This window comes from Pelobates fuscus, chromosome 2 (assembly GCF_036172605.1).
Source record: "Pelobates fuscus isolate aPelFus1 chromosome 2, aPelFus1.pri, whole genome shotgun sequence".
In the NCBI taxonomy this organism is placed as follows: domain Eukaryota; kingdom Metazoa; phylum Chordata; class Amphibia; order Anura; family Pelobatidae; genus Pelobates; species Pelobates fuscus.
In genome coordinates this window covers 287,947,118-287,964,039 of record NC_086318.1, presented here as the reverse complement: position 1 = coordinate 287,964,039, position 16,922 = coordinate 287,947,118, and the positions used below count along the sequence as shown (strand labels likewise).

General features: G+C 41.9%; 46 pseudogenes; all 46 read left to right on the top strand.

Annotated features, from left to right (window-relative positions):
• Positions 1–80: 80 nt before the first annotated feature.
• On the top strand, positions 81–199 carry LOC134588518 (5S ribosomal RNA; annotated as a pseudogene).
• Positions 200–667: 468 nt separating this feature from the next.
• LOC134598243 (5S ribosomal RNA) lies at positions 668–786 on the top strand (annotated as a pseudogene).
• A 134-nt stretch (positions 787–920) lies between these two features.
• Positions 921–1,039, top strand: LOC134598119 (5S ribosomal RNA; annotated as a pseudogene).
• A 134-nt stretch (positions 1,040–1,173) lies between these two features.
• Positions 1,174–1,292, top strand: LOC134587905 (5S ribosomal RNA; annotated as a pseudogene).
• A 720-nt stretch (positions 1,293–2,012) lies between these two features.
• Positions 2,013–2,131, top strand: LOC134588504 (5S ribosomal RNA; annotated as a pseudogene).
• A 134-nt stretch (positions 2,132–2,265) lies between these two features.
• Positions 2,266–2,383, top strand: LOC134588361 (5S ribosomal RNA; annotated as a pseudogene).
• Positions 2,384–2,517: 134 nt separating this feature from the next.
• On the top strand, positions 2,518–2,636 carry LOC134594897 (5S ribosomal RNA; annotated as a pseudogene).
• Positions 2,637–2,770: 134 nt separating this feature from the next.
• LOC134595226 (5S ribosomal RNA) lies at positions 2,771–2,889 on the top strand (annotated as a pseudogene).
• Positions 2,890–3,023: 134 nt separating this feature from the next.
• Positions 3,024–3,142, top strand: LOC134594010 (5S ribosomal RNA; annotated as a pseudogene).
• Positions 3,143–3,609: 467 nt separating this feature from the next.
• Positions 3,610–3,728, top strand: LOC134595054 (5S ribosomal RNA; annotated as a pseudogene).
• Positions 3,729–3,862: 134 nt separating this feature from the next.
• LOC134594009 (5S ribosomal RNA) lies at positions 3,863–3,981 on the top strand (annotated as a pseudogene).
• Positions 3,982–4,206: 225 nt separating this feature from the next.
• On the top strand, positions 4,207–4,325 carry LOC134589377 (5S ribosomal RNA; annotated as a pseudogene).
• Positions 4,326–4,459: 134 nt separating this feature from the next.
• LOC134598242 (5S ribosomal RNA) lies at positions 4,460–4,578 on the top strand (annotated as a pseudogene).
• A 134-nt stretch (positions 4,579–4,712) lies between these two features.
• Positions 4,713–4,830, top strand: LOC134588359 (5S ribosomal RNA; annotated as a pseudogene).
• A 134-nt stretch (positions 4,831–4,964) lies between these two features.
• Positions 4,965–5,083, top strand: LOC134595225 (5S ribosomal RNA; annotated as a pseudogene).
• A 134-nt stretch (positions 5,084–5,217) lies between these two features.
• On the top strand, positions 5,218–5,336 carry LOC134588821 (5S ribosomal RNA; annotated as a pseudogene).
• A 134-nt stretch (positions 5,337–5,470) lies between these two features.
• Positions 5,471–5,589, top strand: LOC134597467 (5S ribosomal RNA; annotated as a pseudogene).
• A 225-nt stretch (positions 5,590–5,814) lies between these two features.
• On the top strand, positions 5,815–5,933 carry LOC134597641 (5S ribosomal RNA; annotated as a pseudogene).
• A 134-nt stretch (positions 5,934–6,067) lies between these two features.
• Positions 6,068–6,186, top strand: LOC134588927 (5S ribosomal RNA; annotated as a pseudogene).
• Positions 6,187–6,806: 620 nt separating this feature from the next.
• Positions 6,807–6,925, top strand: LOC134596489 (5S ribosomal RNA; annotated as a pseudogene).
• A 134-nt stretch (positions 6,926–7,059) lies between these two features.
• On the top strand, positions 7,060–7,178 carry LOC134597180 (5S ribosomal RNA; annotated as a pseudogene).
• A 134-nt stretch (positions 7,179–7,312) lies between these two features.
• LOC134597661 (5S ribosomal RNA) lies at positions 7,313–7,431 on the top strand (annotated as a pseudogene).
• Positions 7,432–8,628: 1,197 nt separating this feature from the next.
• On the top strand, positions 8,629–8,747 carry LOC134588325 (5S ribosomal RNA; annotated as a pseudogene).
• Positions 8,748–8,972: 225 nt separating this feature from the next.
• On the top strand, positions 8,973–9,091 carry LOC134588201 (5S ribosomal RNA; annotated as a pseudogene).
• Positions 9,092–9,225: 134 nt separating this feature from the next.
• On the top strand, positions 9,226–9,344 carry LOC134596137 (5S ribosomal RNA; annotated as a pseudogene).
• A 225-nt stretch (positions 9,345–9,569) lies between these two features.
• Positions 9,570–9,688, top strand: LOC134595605 (5S ribosomal RNA; annotated as a pseudogene).
• Positions 9,689–9,822: 134 nt separating this feature from the next.
• Positions 9,823–9,941, top strand: LOC134596921 (5S ribosomal RNA; annotated as a pseudogene).
• Positions 9,942–10,075: 134 nt separating this feature from the next.
• Positions 10,076–10,194, top strand: LOC134597178 (5S ribosomal RNA; annotated as a pseudogene).
• A 620-nt stretch (positions 10,195–10,814) lies between these two features.
• On the top strand, positions 10,815–10,933 carry LOC134597202 (5S ribosomal RNA; annotated as a pseudogene).
• A 134-nt stretch (positions 10,934–11,067) lies between these two features.
• On the top strand, positions 11,068–11,186 carry LOC134594008 (5S ribosomal RNA; annotated as a pseudogene).
• Positions 11,187–11,320: 134 nt separating this feature from the next.
• On the top strand, positions 11,321–11,439 carry LOC134596523 (5S ribosomal RNA; annotated as a pseudogene).
• A 225-nt stretch (positions 11,440–11,664) lies between these two features.
• LOC134588200 (5S ribosomal RNA) lies at positions 11,665–11,783 on the top strand (annotated as a pseudogene).
• Positions 11,784–11,917: 134 nt separating this feature from the next.
• Positions 11,918–12,036, top strand: LOC134597516 (5S ribosomal RNA; annotated as a pseudogene).
• A 225-nt stretch (positions 12,037–12,261) lies between these two features.
• LOC134587754 (5S ribosomal RNA) lies at positions 12,262–12,380 on the top strand (annotated as a pseudogene).
• A 225-nt stretch (positions 12,381–12,605) lies between these two features.
• Positions 12,606–12,724, top strand: LOC134597594 (5S ribosomal RNA; annotated as a pseudogene).
• Positions 12,725–12,858: 134 nt separating this feature from the next.
• Positions 12,859–12,977, top strand: LOC134588438 (5S ribosomal RNA; annotated as a pseudogene).
• Positions 12,978–13,111: 134 nt separating this feature from the next.
• On the top strand, positions 13,112–13,230 carry LOC134598045 (5S ribosomal RNA; annotated as a pseudogene).
• A 225-nt stretch (positions 13,231–13,455) lies between these two features.
• On the top strand, positions 13,456–13,574 carry LOC134595701 (5S ribosomal RNA; annotated as a pseudogene).
• A 225-nt stretch (positions 13,575–13,799) lies between these two features.
• On the top strand, positions 13,800–13,918 carry LOC134595230 (5S ribosomal RNA; annotated as a pseudogene).
• A 134-nt stretch (positions 13,919–14,052) lies between these two features.
• Positions 14,053–14,171, top strand: LOC134597153 (5S ribosomal RNA; annotated as a pseudogene).
• A 1,348-nt stretch (positions 14,172–15,519) lies between these two features.
• LOC134597230 (5S ribosomal RNA) lies at positions 15,520–15,638 on the top strand (annotated as a pseudogene).
• Positions 15,639–15,772: 134 nt separating this feature from the next.
• On the top strand, positions 15,773–15,891 carry LOC134588083 (5S ribosomal RNA; annotated as a pseudogene).
• Positions 15,892–16,025: 134 nt separating this feature from the next.
• On the top strand, positions 16,026–16,144 carry LOC134587943 (5S ribosomal RNA; annotated as a pseudogene).
• Positions 16,145–16,278: 134 nt separating this feature from the next.
• On the top strand, positions 16,279–16,397 carry LOC134587942 (5S ribosomal RNA; annotated as a pseudogene).
• Positions 16,398–16,531: 134 nt separating this feature from the next.
• Positions 16,532–16,650, top strand: LOC134594508 (5S ribosomal RNA; annotated as a pseudogene).
• Positions 16,651–16,784: 134 nt separating this feature from the next.
• LOC134594007 (5S ribosomal RNA) lies at positions 16,785–16,903 on the top strand (annotated as a pseudogene).
• The last annotated feature ends 19 nt before the right edge of the window (positions 16,904–16,922 follow it).

The following is a 16,922-nucleotide window of genomic DNA, read 5'->3' as shown; positions in this document are numbered from 1 at the left end:
ATCCAGAAGCGTCTTGTCTTTTGTCGCAACCAGAGTTTGATATTCTACCAACATTAGCGAGATCGCATTCTCTTAATTTCACTTACGGCCATACCAGTCATAAAATGCCTGATCTCGTCAAATCTCGGAAGCCATCCAGACTCGGGCCTGGTTAGTACTTGTATGGGAGACCAACTAGGAAACTCAGGTGCCGTAAGCTTTTGTTTATTTCTTTTTTGCATTATGATGTCATAATCAGACCACTCTTTTCCCTATCCAGAAGCGTCTTGTCTTTTGTCGCAACCAGAGTTTGATATTCTACCAACATTAGCGAGATCGCATTCTTTTAATTTCACTTACGGCCATACCAGTCTGAAAATGCCAGATCTCGGAAGCCATCCAGACTCGGGCCTGGTTAGTACTTGTATGGGAGACCAACTAGGAACCTCAGGTGCCGTAAGCTTTAGTTTATTTCTTTTTTGCATTATGATGTCATAATCAGACCACTTTTTTCCCTATGGGAGACCAACTAGGAACCTCAGGTGCCGTAAGCTTTTGTTTATTTCTTTTTTGCATTATGATGTCATAATCAGACCACTTTTTTCCCTATCCAGAAGCGTCTTGTCTTTTGTTGCAACCAGAGTTTGATATTCTACCAACATTAGCGAGATCGCATTCTCTTAATTTCACTTACGGCCATACCAGTCTGAAAATGCATGATCTCGTCAGATCTCGGAAGCCATCCAGACTCGGGTCTGGTTAGTACTTGTATGGGAGACCAACTAGGAACCTCAGGTGCCGTAAGCTTTTGTTTATTTCTTTTTTGCATTATGATGTCATAATCAGACCACTTTTTTCCCTATCCAGAAGCGTCTTGTCTTTTGTCGCAACCAGAGTTTGATATTCTACCAACATTAGCGAGATCGCATTCTCTTAATTTCACTTACGGCCATACCAGTCTGAAAATGCCTGATCTCGTCAGATCTCGGAAGCCATCCAGACTCGGGTCTGGTTAGTACTTGTATAGGAGACCAACTAGGAACCTCAGGTGCCGTAAGCTTTTGTTTATTTCTTTTTTGCATTATGATGTCATAATCAGACCACTTTTTTCCCTATCCAGAAGCGTCTTGTCTTTTGTCGCAACCAGAGTTTGATATTCTACCAACATTAGCGAGATCGCATTCTCTTAATTTCACTTACGGCCATACCAGTCATAAAATGCCTGATTTCGTCAAATCTCGGAAGCCATCCAGACTCGGGCCTGGTTAGTACTTGTATGGGAGACCAACTAGGAAACTCAGGTGCCGTAAGCTTTTGTTTATTTCTTTTTTGCATTATGATGTCATAATCAGACCACTCTTTTCCCTATCCAGAAGCGTCTTGTCTTTTGTCGCAACCAGAGTTTGATATTCTACCAACATTAGCGAGATCGCATTCTCTTAATTTCACTTACGGCCATACCAGTCTGAAAATGCCAGATCTCGGAAGCCATCCAGACTCGGGCCTGGTTAGTACTTGTATGGGAGACCAACTAGGAACCTCAGGTGCCGTAAGCTTTAGTTTATTTCTTTTTTGCATTATGATGTCATAATCAGACCACTTTTTTCCCTATGGGAGACCAACTAGGAACCTCAGGTGCCGTAAGCTTTTCTTTATTTCTTTTTTGCATTATGATGTCATAATCAGACCACTTTTTTCCCTATCCAGAAGCGTCTTGTCTTTTGTCGCAACCAGAGTTTGATATTCTACCAACATTAGCGGGATCGCATTCTTTTAATTTCCCTTACGGCCATACCAGTCTAAAAATGCCTGATCTCGTCAGATCTCGGAAGCCATCCAGACTCGGGCTTGGTTAGTACTTGTATTTGAGACCAACTAGGAACCTCAGGTGCCGTAAGCTTTTGTTTATTTATTTTTTGCATTATGATGTCATAATCAGACCACTTTTTTCCCTATGCAGAAGCGGCTTGTCTTTTGTCGCAACCAGAGTTTGATATTCTACCAACATTAGCGAGATCGCATTCTTGAATTTCACTTACGGCCATACCAGTCTGAAAATGCCTGATCTCGTCAGATCTCGGAAGCCATTCAGACTCGGGCCTGGTTAGTACTTGTATGGGAGACCAACTAGGAACCTAAGGTGCCTTAAGCTTTTGTTTATTTCTTTTTTGCATTATGATGTCATAATCAGACCACTTTTTTCCCTATCCAGAAGCGTCTTGTCTTTTGTCGCAACCAGAGTTTGATATTCTACCAACATTAGCGAGATCGCATTCTCTTAATTTCACTTACGGCCATACCAGTCTGAAAATGCCTGATCTCGTCAGATCTCGGAAGCCATCCAGACTCGGGCCTGGTTAGTACTTGTATGGGAGTCAACTAGGAACCTCAGGTGCCGTAAGCTTTTGTTTATTTCTTTTTTGCATTATGATGTCATAATCAGACCACTTTTTTCCCTATCCAGAAGCGTCTTGTCTTTTATCGCAACCAGAGTTTGATATTCTACCAACATTAGCGAGATCGCATTCTCTTAATTTCACTTATGGCCATACCAGTCTGAAAATGCCTGATCTCGTCAGATCTCGGAAGCCATCCAGACTCGGGCCTGGTTAGTACTTGTATGGGAGACCAACTAGGAACCTCAGGTGCCGTAAGCTTTTGTTTATTTCTTTTTTGCATTATGATGTCATAATCAGACCACTTTTTTCCCTATCCAGAAGCGTCTTGTCTTTTGTCGCAACCAGAGTTTGATATTCTACCAACATTAGCGAGATCGCATTCTCTTAATTTCACTTACGGCCATACCAGTCTGAAAATGCCTGATCTCATCAGATCTTGGAAGCCATCCAGACTCGGGCCTGGTTAGTACTTGTATGGGAGACCAACTAGGAACCTCAGGTGCCGTAAGCTTTTGTTTATTTCTTTTTTGCATTATGATGTCATAATCAGACCACTTTTTTCCCTATCCAGAAGCATCTTGTCTTTTGTCGCAACCAGAGTTTGATATTCTACCAACATTAGCGAGATCGCATTCTCTTAATTTCACTTACGGCCATACCAGTCTGAAAATGCCTGATCTCGTCAGATCTCGGAAGCCATCCAGACTCGGGCCTGGTTAGTACTTGTATGGGAGACCAACTAGGAACCTCAGGTGCCGTAAGCTTTTGTTTATTTCTTTTTTGCATTATGATGTCATAATCAGACCACTTTTTTCCCTATGGGAGACCAACTAGGAACCTCAGGTGCCGTAAGCTTTTGTTTATTTCTTTTTTGCATTATGATGTCATAATCAGACCACTTTTTTCCCTATCCAGAAGCGTCTTGTCTTTTGTCGCAACCAGAGTTTGATATTCTACCAACATTAGTGAGATCGCATTCTCTTAATTTCACTTACGGCCATACCAGTCTGAAAATGCCAGATCTCGGAAGCCATCCAGACTTGGGTCTGGTTAGTACTTGTATGGGAGACCAACTAGGAACCTCAGGGGCCGTAAGCTTTTGTTTATTTCTTTTTTGCATTATGATGTCATAATCAGACCACTTTTTCCCTATCCAGAAGCGTCTTGTCTTTTGTCGCAACCAGATTTTTATATTCTACCAACATTAGCGAGATCGCATTCCCTTAATTTCACTTACGGCCATACCAGCCTGAAAATGCCTGATCTCATCAGATCTCGGAAGCCATCCAGACTCGGGCCTGGTTAGTACTTGTATGGGAGACCAACTAGGAACCTCAGGTGCCGTAAGCTTTTGTTTATTTCTTTTTTGCATTATGATGTCATAATCAGACCACTTTTTTCCCTATCCAGAAGCGTCTTGTCTTTTGTCGCAACCAGAGTTTGATATTCTACCAACATTAGCGAGATCGCATTCTCTTAATTTCACTTACGGCCATACCAGTCTGAAAATGCCTGATCTCGTCAGATCTCGGAAGCCATCCAGACTCGGGCCTGGTTAGTACTTGTATGGGAGACCAACTAGGAACCTCAGGTGCCGTAAGCTTTAGTTTATTTCTTTTTTGCATTATGATGTCATAATCAGACCACTTTTTTCCCTATGGGAGACCAACTAGGAACCTCAGGTGCCGTAAGCTTTTGTTTATTTCTTTTTTGCATTATGATGTCATAATCAGACCACTTTTTTCCCTATCCAGAAGCGTCTTGTCTTTTGTCGCAACCAGAGTTTGATATTATACCAACATTAGCGAGATCGCATTCTCTTAATTTCCCTTACGGCCATACCAGTCTAAAAATGCCTGATCTCGTCAGATCTCGGAAGCCATCCAGACTCGGGCCTGGTTAGTACTTGTATTTGAGACCAACTAGGAACCTCAGGTGCCGTAAGCTTTTGTTTATTTCTTTTTTGCATTATGATGTCATAATCAGCCCACTTTTTTCCCTATGCAGAAGCGTCTTGTCTTTTGTCGCAACCAGAGTTTGATATTCTACCAACATTAGCGAGATCGCATTCTCTTAATTTCACTTACGGCCATATCAGTCTGAAAATGCCTGATCTCGTCAGATCTCGGAAGCCATCCAGACTCGGGCCTGGCTAGTACATGTATGGGAGACCAACTAGGAACCTCAGGTGCCGTAAGCTTTTGTTTATTTCTTTTTTGCATTATGATGTCATAATCAGACCACTTTTTTCCCTATCCAGAAGCGTCTTGTCTTTTGTCGCAACCAGAGTTTGATATTCTACCAACATTAGCGAGATCGCATTCTCTTAATTTCACTTACGGCCATACCAGTCTGAAAATGCCTGATCTCGTCAGATCTCGGAAGCCATCCAGACTCGGGCCTGGTTAGTACTTGTATGGGAGTCAACTAGGAACCTCAGGTGCCGTAAGCTTTTGTTTATTTCTTTTTTGCATTATGATGTCATAATCAGACCACTTTTTTCCCTATCCAGAAGCGTCTTGTCTTTTGTCGCAACCAGAGTTTGATATTCTACCAACATTAGCGAGATCGCATTCTCTTAATTTCACTTACGGCCATACCAGTCTGAAAATGCCTGATCTCATCAGATCTTGGAAGCCATCCAGACTCGGGCCTGGTTAGTACTTGTATGGGAGACCAACTAGGAACCTCAGGTGCCGTAAGCTTTTGTTTATTTCTTTTTTGCATTATGATGTCATAATCAGACCACTTTTTTCCCGATCCAGAAGCGTCTTGTCTTTTGTCGCAACCAGAGTTTGATATTCTACCAACATTAGCGAGATCGCATTCCCTTAATTTCACTTGCGGCCATACCAGTCTGAAAATGCCTGATCTCGTCAGATGTCGGAAGCCATCCAGACACGGGTCTGGTTAGTACTTGTATGGGAGACCAACTAGGAACCTCAGGTGCCGTAAGCTTTTGTTTATTTCTTTTTTGCATTATGATGTCATAATCAGACCACTTATTTCCCTATCCAGAAGCGTCTTGTCTTTTGTCGCAACCAGAGTTTGATATTCTACCAACATTAGCGAGATCGCATTCTCTTAACTTCCCTTACGGCCATACCAGTCTGAAAATGCCTGATCTCGTCAGATCTCGGAAGCCATCCAGACTCGGGCATGGTTAGTACTTGTATGGGAGACCAACTAGGAACCTCAGGTGCCGTAAGCTTTTGTTTATTTCTTTTTTGCATTATGATGTCATAATCAGACCACTTTTTTCCCTATGGGAGACCAACTAGGAACCTCAGGTGCCGTAAGCTTTTGTTTATTTCTTTTTTGCATTATGATGTCATAATCAGACCACTTATTTCCCTATCCAGAAGCGTCTTGTCTTTTGTCGCAACCAGAGTTTGATATTCTACCAACATTAGCGAGATCGCATTCTCTTAATTTCACTTACGGCCATACCAGTCTGAAAATGCCTGATCTCGTCAGATCTCGAAAGCCATCCAGACTCGGGCCTGGTTAGTACTTGTATGGGAGACCAACTAGGAACCTCAGGTGCCGTCAGCTTTTGTTTATTTCTTTTTTGCATTATGATGTCATAATCAGACCACTTTTTTCCCTATCCAGAAGCGTCTTGTCTTTTGTCGCAACCAGAGTTTGATATTCTACCAACATTAGCGAGATCGCATTCTCTTAATTTCACTTACAGCCATACCAGTCTGAAAATGCCTAATCTCGTCAGATCTCGGAAGCCATCCAGACTCGGGCCTGGTTAGTATTTGTATGGGAGACCAACTAGGAACCTCAGGTGCCGTAAGCTTTTGTTTATTTTTTTTTTGCATTATGATGTCATAATCAGACCACTTTTTTCCCTATCCAGAAGCGTCTTGTCTTTTGTCGCAACCAGAGTTTGATATTCTACCAACATTAGCGAGATCGCATTCTCTTAATTTCACTTACGGCCATACTAGTCTGAAAATGTCAGATCTCGGAAGCCATCCAGACTCGGGCCTGGTTATTACTTGTATGGGAGACCAACTAGGAACCTCAGGTGCCGTAAGCTTTTGTTTATTTCTTTTTTGCATTATGATGTCATAATCAGACCACTTTTTTCCCTATCCAGAAGCGTCTTGTCTTTTGTCGCAACCAGAGTTTGATATTCTACCAACATTAGCGAGATCGCATTCTCTTAATTTCACTTACGGCCATACCAGTCTGAAAATGCCAGATCTCGGAAGCCATCCAGACTCGGGCCTGGTTAGTTCTTGTATGGGAGACCAACTAGGAACCTCAGGTGCCGTAAGCTTTTGTTTATTTCTTTTTTGCATTATGATGTCATAATCAGACCACTTTTTTCCCTATCCAGAAGCGTCTTGTCTTTTGTCGCAACCAGAGTTTGATATTCTACCAACATTAGCGAGATCGCATTCTCTTAATTTCACTTACGGCCATACCAGTCTGAAAATGCCTGATCACATCAGATCTCGGAAGTCATCCAGACTCGGGCCTGGTTAGTACTTGTATGGGAGACCAACTAGTAACCTCAGGTGCCGTAAGCTTTTGTTTATTTCTTTTTTGCATTATGATGTCATAATCAGACCACTTTTTTCCCTATCCAGAAGCGTCTTGTCTTTTGTCGCAACCAGAGTTTGATATTCTACCAACATTAGCGAGATCGCATTCTCTTAATTTCACTTACGGCCATACCAGTCTGAAAATGCCTGATCTCGTCAGATCTCGGAAGCCATCCAGTCTCGGGTCTGGTTAGTACTTGTATGGGAGACCAACTAGGAACCTCAGGTGCCGTAAGCTTTTGTTTATTTCTTTTTTGAATTATGATGTCATAATCAGACCACTTTTTTCCCTATCCAGAAGCGTCTTGTCTTTTGTCGCAACCAGAGTTTGATATTCTACCAACATTAGCGAGATCGCATTCTCTTAATTTCACTTACGGCTATACCAGTCTGAAAATGCCTGATCTCGTCAGATCTCGGAAGCCATCCAGACTCGGGCCTGGTTATTACTTGTATGGGAGACCAACTAGGAACCTCAGGTGCCGTAAGCTTTTGTTTATTTCTTTTTTGCATTATGATGTCATAATCAGACCACTTTTTTCCCTATCCAGAAGCGTCTTGTCTTTTGTCGCAACCAGAGTTTGATATTCTACCAACATTAGCGAGATCGCATTCTCTTAATTTCACTTACGGCCATGCCAGTCTGAAAATGCCAGATCTCGGAAGCCATCCAGACTCGGGCCTGGTTAGTACTTGTATGGGAGACCAACTAGAAACCTCAGGTGCCGTAAGCTTTTGTTTATTTCTTTTTTGCATTATGATGTCATAATCAGACCACTTTTTTCCCTATCCAGAAGCTTCTTGTCTTTTGTCGCAACCAGAGTTTGATATTCTACCAACATTAGCGAGATCGCATACTCTTAATTTCACTTACGGCCATACCAGTCTTAAAATGTCAGATCTCGGAAGCCATCCAGACTCGGGCCTGGTTAGTACTTGTATGGGAGACCAACTAGGAACCTCAGGTGCCGTAAGCTTTTGTTTATTTCTTTTTTGCATTATGATGTCATAATCAGACCACTTTTTTCCCTATCCAGAAGCGTCTTGTCTTGTGTCGCAACCAGAGTTTGATATTCTACCAACATTAGCGAGATCGCATTCTCTTAATTTCACTTACGGCCATACCAGTCTGAAAATGCCAGATGTCGGAAGCCATCCAGACTCGGGCCTGGTTAGTACTTGTATGGGAGACCAACTAGGAACCTCAGGTGCCGTAAGCTTTTGTTTATTTCTTTTTTGCATTATGATGTCATAATCAGACCACTTTTTTCCCTATGGGAGACCAACTAGGAACCTCAGGTGCCGTAAGCTTTTGTTTATTTCTTTTTTGCATTATGATGTCATAATCAGACCACTTTTTTCCCTATCCAGAAGCGTCTTGTCTTGTGTCGCAACCAGAGTTTGATATTCTACCAACATTAGCGAGATCGCATTCTCTTAATTTCACTTACGGCCATACCAGTCTGAAAATGCCAGATGTCGGAAGCCATCCAGACTCGGGCCTGGTTAGTACTTGTATGGGAGACCAACTAGGAACCTCAGGTGCCGTAAGCTTTTGTTTATTTCTTTTTTGCATTATGATGTCATAATCAGACCACTTTTTTCCCTATCCAGAAGCATCTTGTCTTTTGTCGCAACCAGAGTTTGATATTCTACCAACATTAGCGAGATCGCATTCTCTTAATTTCACTTGTGGCCATACCAGTCTGAAAATGCCTGATCTCGTCAGATCTTGGAAGCCATCCAGACTCGGGCCTGGTTAGTACTTGTATGGGAGACCAACTAGGAACCTCAGGTGCCGTAAACTTTTGTTTATTTCTTTTTTGCATTATGATGTCATAATCAGACCACTTTTTTCCCTATGGGAGGCCAACTAGGAACCTCAGGTGCCGTAAGCTTTTGTTTATTTCTTTTTTGCTTTATGATGTCATAATCAGACCACTTTTTTCCCTATCCAGAAGCGTCTTGTCTTTTGTTGCAACCAGAGTTTGATATTCTACCAACATTAGCGAGAACGCATTCTCTTAATTTCACTTAAGGCCATACCAGTCTGAAAATGCCTGATCTTGTCAGATCTCGGAAGCCATCCAGACTCGGGCCTGGTTAGTACTTGTATGGGAGACCAACTAGGAACCTCAGGTGCCGTAAGCTTTTGTTTATTTCTTTTTTGCATTATGATGTCATAATCAGACCACTTTTTTCCCTATCCAGAAGCATCTTGTCTTTTGTCGCAACCAGAGTTTGATATTCTACCAACATTAACGAGATCGCATTCTCTTAATTTCATTTACGGCCATACCAGTCTGAAAATGCCTGATCTCGTCAGATCTCAGAAGCCATCCAGACTTGGGCCTGGTTAGTACTTGTATGGGAGACCAACTAAGAACTTCAGGTGCGGTAAGCTTTTGTTTATTTCTTTTTTGCATTATGATGTCATAATCAGACCACTTTTTTCCCTATGGGAGACCAACTAGGAACCTCAGGTGCCGTAAGCTTTTGTTTATTTCTTTTTTGCATTATGATGTCATAATCAGACCACTTTTTTCCCTATCCAGAAGCGTCTTGTCTTTTGTCGCAACCAGAGTTTGATATTCTACCAACATTAGCGAGATCGCATTCTCTTAATTTCACTTACGGCCATACCAGTCTGAAAATGCCTGATCTCATCAGATCTCGGAAGTCATCCAGACTCGGGCCTGGTTAGTACTTGTATGGGAGACCAACTAGTAACCTCAGGTGCCGTAAGCTTTTGTTTATTTCTTTTTTGCATTGTGATGTCATAATCAGACCACTTTTTTCCCTATCCAGAAGCGTCTTGTCTTTTGTCGCAACCAGAGTTTGATATTCTACCAACATTAGCGAGATCGCATTCTCTTAATTTCATTTACGGCCATACCAGTCTGAAAATGCCTGATCTCGTCAGATCTCGGAAGCCATCCAGACTCGGGTCTGGTTAGTACTTGTATGGGAGACCAACTAGGAACCTCAGGTGCCGTAAGCTTTTGTTTATTTCTTTTTTGCATTATGATGTCATAATCAGACCACTTTTTTCCCTATCCAGAAGCGTCTTGTCTTTTGTCGCAACCAGAGTTTGATATTCTACCAACATTAGCGAGATCGCATTCTCTTAATTTCACTTACGGCCATACCAGTCTGAAAATGCCTGATCTCGTCAGATCTCGGAAGCCATCCAGACTCGGGCCTGGTTATTACTTGTATGGGAGACCAACTAGGAACCTCAGGTGCTGTAAGCTTTTGTTTATTTCTTTTTTGCATTATGATGTCATAATCAGACCACTTTTTTCCTTATCCAGAAGCGTCTTGTCTTTTGTCGCAACCAGAGTTTGATATTCTACCAACATTAGCGAGATCGCATTCTCTTAATTTCACTTACGGCCATGCCAGTCTGAAAATGCCAGATCCCGGAAGCCATCCAGACTCGGGCCTGGTTAGTACTTGTATGGGAGACCAACTAGAAACCTCAGGTGCCGTAAGCTTTTGTTTATTTCTTTTTTGCATTATGATGTCATAATCAGACCACTTTTTTCCCTATCCAGAAGCTTCTTGTCTTTTGTCGCAACCAGAGTTTGATATTCTACCAACATTAGCGAGATCGCATACTCTTAATTTCACTTACGGCCATACCATTCTTAAAATGTCAGATCTCGGAAGCCATCCAGACTCGGGCCTGGTTAGTACTTGTATGGGAGACCAACTAGGAACCTCAGGTGCCGTAAGCTTTTGTTTATTTCTTTTTTGCATTATGATGTCATAATCAGACCACTTTTTTCCCTATCCAGAAGCGTCTTGTCTTGTGTCGCAACCAGAGTTTGATATTCTACCAACATTAGCGAGATCGCATTCTCTTAATTTCACTTACGGCCATACCAGTCTGAAAATGCCTGATCTCGTCAGATGTCGGAAGCCATCCAGACTCGGGCCTGGTTAGTACTTGTATGGGAGACCAACTAGGAACCTCAGGTGCCGTAAGCTTTTGTTTATTTCTTTTTTGCATTATGATGTCATAATCAGACCACTTTTTTCCCTATCCAGAAGCATCTTGTCTTTTGTCGCAACCAGAGTTTGATATTCTACCAACATTAACGAGATCGCATTCTCTTAATTTCACTTACGGCCATACCAGTCTGAAAATGCCTGATCTCGTCAGATCTCGGAAGCCATCCAGACTCGGGCCTGGTTAGTACTTGTATGGGAGACCAACTAGGAACCTCAGGTGCCGTAAGCTTTTGTTTATTTCTTTTTTGCATTATGATGTCATAATCAGACCACTTTTTTCCCTATCCAGAAGCATCTTGTCTTTTGTCGCAACCAGAGTTTGATATTCTACCAACATTAACGAGATCGCATTCTCTTAATTTCACTTACGGCCATACCAGTCTGAAAATGCCTGATCTCGTCAGATCTCGGAAGCCATCCAGACTCGGGCCTGGTTAGTACTTGTATGGGAGACCAACTAGGAACCTCCGGTGCCGTAAACTTTTGTTTATTTCTTTTTTGCATTATGATGTCATAATCAGACCACTTTTTTCCCTATGGGAGGCCAACTAGGAACCTCAGGTGCCGTAAGCTTTTGTTTATTTCTTTTTTGCATTATGATGTCATAATCAGACCACTTTTTTCCCTATCCAGAAGCGTCTTGTCTTTTGTTGCAACCAGAGTTTGATATTCTACCAACATTAGCGAGAACGCATTCTCTTAATTTCACTTAAGGCCATACCAGTCTGAAAATGCCTGATCTTGTCAGATCTCGGAAGCCATCCAGACTCGGGCCTGGTTAGTACTTGTATGGGAGACCAACTAGGAACCTCAGGTGCCGTAAGCTTTTGTTTATTTCTTTTTTGCATTATGATGTCATAATCAGACCACTTTTTTCCCTATCCAGAAGCATCTTGTCTTTTGTCGCAACCAGAGTTTGATATTCTACCAACATTAACGAGATCGCATTCTCTTAATTTCATTTACGGCCATACCAGTCTGAAAATGCCTGATCTCGTCAGATCTCGGAAGCCATCCAGACTTGGGCCTGGTTAGTACTTGTATGGGAGACCAACTAAGAACCTCAGGTGCGGTAAGCTTTTGTTTATTTCTTTTTTGCATTATGATGTCATAATCAGACCACTTTTTTCCCTATGGGAGACCAACTAGGAACCTCAGGTGCCGTAAGCTTTTGTTTATTTCTTTTTTGCATTATGATGTCATAATCAGACCACTTTTTTCCCTATCCAGAAGCGTCTTGTCTTTTGTCGCAACCAGAGTTTGATATTCTACCAACATTAGCGAGATCGCATTCTCTTAATTTCATTTACGGCCATACCATTCTGAAAATGCCTGATCTCGTCAGATCTCGGAAGCCATCCAGACTCGGGCCTGGTTAGTACTTGTATGGGAGACCACTTAGGAACCTCAGGTGCCGTATGCTTTTGTTTATTTCTTTTTTGCATTATGATGTCATAATCAGACCACTTTTTTCCCTATGGGAGACCAACTAGGAACCTCAGGTGCCGTAAGCTTTTGTTTATTTCTTTTTTGCATTATGATGTCATAATCAGACCACTTTTTTCCCTATCCAGAAGCGTCTTGTCTTTTGTCGCAACCAGAGTTTGATATTCTACCAACATTAGCGAGATCGCATTCTCTTAATTTCACTTACGGCCATACCATTCTGAAAATGCCTGATCTCGTCAGATCTCGGAAGCCATCCAGACTCGGGCCTGGTTAGTACTTGTATGGGAGACCAATTAGGAACCTCAGGTGCCGTAAGCTTTTGTTTATTTCTTTTTTGCATTATGATGTCATAATCAGACCACTTTTTTCCCTATCCAGAAGCGTCTTGTCTTTTGTCGCAACCAGAGTTTGATATTCTACCAACATTAGCGAGATCGCATTCTCTTAATTTCACTTACGACCATACTAGTCTGAAAATGCCTGATCTCGTCAGATCGCGGAAGCCATCCAGACTCGGGCCTGGTTAGTACTTGTATGGGAGACCATCTAGGAACCTCAGGTGCCGTAAGCTTTTGTTTATTTCTTTTTTGCATTATGATGTCATAATCAGACCACTTTTTTCCCTATCCAGAAGCATCTTGTCTTTTGTCGCAACCAGAGTTTGATATTCTACCAACATTAACGAGATCGCATTCTCTTAATTTCACTTACGGCCATACCAGTCTGAAAATGCCTGATCTCGTCAGATCTCGGAATCGATCCAGACTCGGGCCTGGTTAGTACTTGTATGAGAGACCAACTAGGAACCTCAGGTGCCGTAAGCTTTTGTTTATTTCTTTTTTGCATTATGATGTCATAATCAGACCACTTTTTTCCCTATGGGAGACCAACTAGGAACCTCAGGTGCCGTAAGCTTTTGTTTATTTCTTTTTTGCATTATGATGTCATAATCAGACCACTTTTTTCCCTATCCAGAAGCGTCTTGTCTTTTGTCGCAACCAGAGTTTGATATTCTGCCAACATTAACGAGATCGCATTCTCTTAATTTCAATTACGGCCATACCAGTCTGAAAATGCCTGATCTCGTCAGATCTCGGAAGCCATCCAGACTCGGGCCTGGTTAGTACTTGTATGGGAGACCAACTAGGAACCTCAGGTGCCGTAAGCTTTTGTTTATTTATTTTTTGCATTATGATGTCATAATCAGACCACTTTTTTCCCTATGGGAGACCAACTAGGAACCTCAGGTGCCGTAAGCTTTTGTTTATTTCTTTTTTGCATTATGATGTCATAATCAGACCACTTTTTTCCCTATCCAGAAGCGTCTTGTCTTTTGTCGCAACCAGAGTTTGATATTCTACCAACATTAGCGAGATCGCATTCTCTTAATTTCCCTTACGGCCATACCAGTCTGAAAATGCCTGATCTCGTCAGATCTCGGAAGCCATCCAGACTCGGGCCTGGTTAGTACTTATATGGGAGACCAACTAGGAACCTCAGGTGCCGTAAGCTTTTGTTTATTTCTTTTTTGCATTATGATGTCATAATCAGACCACTTTTTTCCCTATCCAGAAGCATCTTGTCTTTTGTCGCAACCAGAGTTTGATATTCTACCAACATTAACGAGATCGCATTCTCTTAATTTCACTTACGGCCATACCAGTCTGAAAATGCCTGATCTCGTCAGATCGCGGAAGCCATCCAGGCTCGGGCCTGGTTAGTACTTGTATGGGAGACCATCTAGGAACCTCAGGTGCCGTAAGCTTTTGTTTATTTCTTTTTTGCATTATGATGTCATAATCAGACCACTTTTTTCCCTATCCAGAAGCGTCTTGTCTTTTGTCACAACCAGAGTTTGATATTCTACCAACATTAGCGAGATCGCATTCTCTTAATTTCATTTACGGCCATTCCAGTCTGAAAATGCCTGATCTCGTCAGATCTCGGAAGCCATCCAGACTCAGGCCTGGTTAGTACTTGTATGGGAGACCAACTAGGAACCTCAGGTGCAGCAAGCTTTTGTTTATTTCTTTTTTGCATTATGATGTCATAATCAGACCACTTTTTTCCCTATGGGAGACCAACTAGGAACCTCAGGTGCCGTAAGCTTTTGTTTATTTCTTTTTTGCATTATGATGTCATAATCAGACCACTTTTTTCCCTATGGGAGACCAACTAGGAACCTCAGGTGCCGTAAGCTTTTGTTTATTTCTTTTTTGCATTATGATGTCATAATCAGACCACTTTTTTCATATTCCAGAAGCGTCTTGTCTTTTGTCGCAACCAGAGTTTGATATTCTACCAACATTAGCGAGATCGCATTCTCTTAATTTCACTTACGGCCATACTAGTCTGAAAATGCCTGATCTCGTCAGATCTTGGAAGCCATCTAGACTCGGGCCTGGTTAGTACTTGTATTTGAGACTAACTAGGAACCTCAGGTGCCGTAAGCTTTTGTTTATTTCTTTTTTGCATTATGATGTCATAATCAGACCACTTTTTTCCCTATGGGAGACCAACTAGGAACCTCAGGTGCCGTAAGCTTTTGTTTATTTCTTTTTTGCATTATGATGTCATAATCAGACCACTTTTTTCCCTATGGGAGACTAACTAGGAACCTCAGGTGCCGTAAGCTTTTGTTTATTTCTTTTTTGCATTATGATGTCATAATCAGACCACTTTTTTCATATTCCAGAAGCGTCTTGTCTTTTGTCGCAAGCAGAGTTTGATATTCTACCAACATTAGCGAGATCGCATTCTCTTAATTTCACTTACGGCCATACTAGTCTGAAAATGCCTGATCTCGTCAGATCTTGGAAGCCATCCAGACTCGGGCCTGGTTAGTACTTGTATTTGAGACTAACTAGGAACCTCAGGTGCCGTAAGCTTTTGTTTATTTCTTTTTTGCATTATGATGTCATAATCAGACCACTTTTTTCCCTATGGGAGACCAACTAGGAACCTCAGGTGCCGTAAGCTTTTGTTTATTTCTTTTTTGCATTATGATGTCATAATCAGACCACTTTTTTCCCTATCCAGAATCGTCTTGTCTTTTGTCGCAACCAGAGTTTGATATTCTACCAACATTAGCGAGATCGCATTCTCTTAATTTCACTTACGGCCATACCAGTCTGAAAATGCCTGATCTCGTCAGATCTCGGAATCCATCCAGACTCGGGCCTGGTTAGTACTTGTATGGGAGACTAACTAGGAACCTCAGGTGCCGTAAGCTTTTGTTTATTTCTTTTTTGCATTATGATGTCATAATCAGACCACTTTTTTCCCTATCCAGAAGCGTCTTGTCTTTTGTCGCAACCAGAGTTTGATATTCTACCAACATTAGCGAGATCGCATTCTCTTAATTTCACTTACGGCCATACCAGTCTGAAAATGCCTGATCTTGTCAGATCTCGGAAGCCATTTAGACTTGGGCCTAGTTAGTACTTGTATGGGAGACCAACTAGGAACCTCAGGTGCCGTAAGCTTTTGTTTATTTCTTTTTTGCATTATGATGTCATAATCAGACCACTTTTTTCCCTATCCAGAAGCGTCTTGTCTTTTGTCGCAACCAGAGTTTGATATTCTACCAACATTAGCGAGATCGCATTCTCTTAATTTCATTTACGGCCATACCAGTCTGTAAATGCCTGATTTCGTCAGATCTCGGAAGCCATCCAGACTCGGGTCTGGTTAGTACTTGTATGGGAGACCAACTAGGAACCTCAGGTGCCGTAAGCTTTTGTTTATTTCTTTTTTGCATTATGATGTCATAGTCAGACAACTTTTTTCCCTATCCAGAAGCGTCTTGTCTTTTGTCGCAACCAGAGTTTGATATTCTACAAACATTAGCGAGATCGCATTCTCTTAATTTCATTTACGGCCATACCAGTCTGTAAATGCCTGATTTCGTCAGATCTCGGAAGCCATCCAGACTCGGGTCTGGTTAGTACTTGTATGGGAGACCAACTAGGAACCTCAGGTGCCGTAAGCTTTTGTTTATTTCTTTTTTGCATTATGATGTCATAATCAGACCACTTTTTTCCCTATCCAGAAGCGTCTTGTCTTTTGTCGCAACCAGAGTTTGATATTCTACCAACATTAGCGAGATCGCATTCTCTTAATTTCATTTACGGCCATACCAGTCTGAAAATGCCTGATCTCGTCAGATCTCGGAAGCCATCCAGACTCGGGCCAGGTTAGTACTTGTATGGGAGACCAACTAGGAACCTCAGGTGCCGTAAGCTTTTGTTTATTTCTTTTTTGCATTATGATGTCATAATCAGACCACTTTTTTCCCTATCCAGAAGCGTCTTGTCATTTGTCGCAACCAGAGTTTGATATTCTACCAACATTAGCGAGATCGCATTCTCTTAATTTCACTTACGGCCATACCAGTCTGAAAATGCCTGATCTCGTCAGATCTCGGAAGCCATCCAGACTCGGGCCTGGTTAGTACTTGTATGGGAGACCAACTAGGAACCTCAGGTGCCGTAAGCTTTTGTTTATTTCTTTTTTG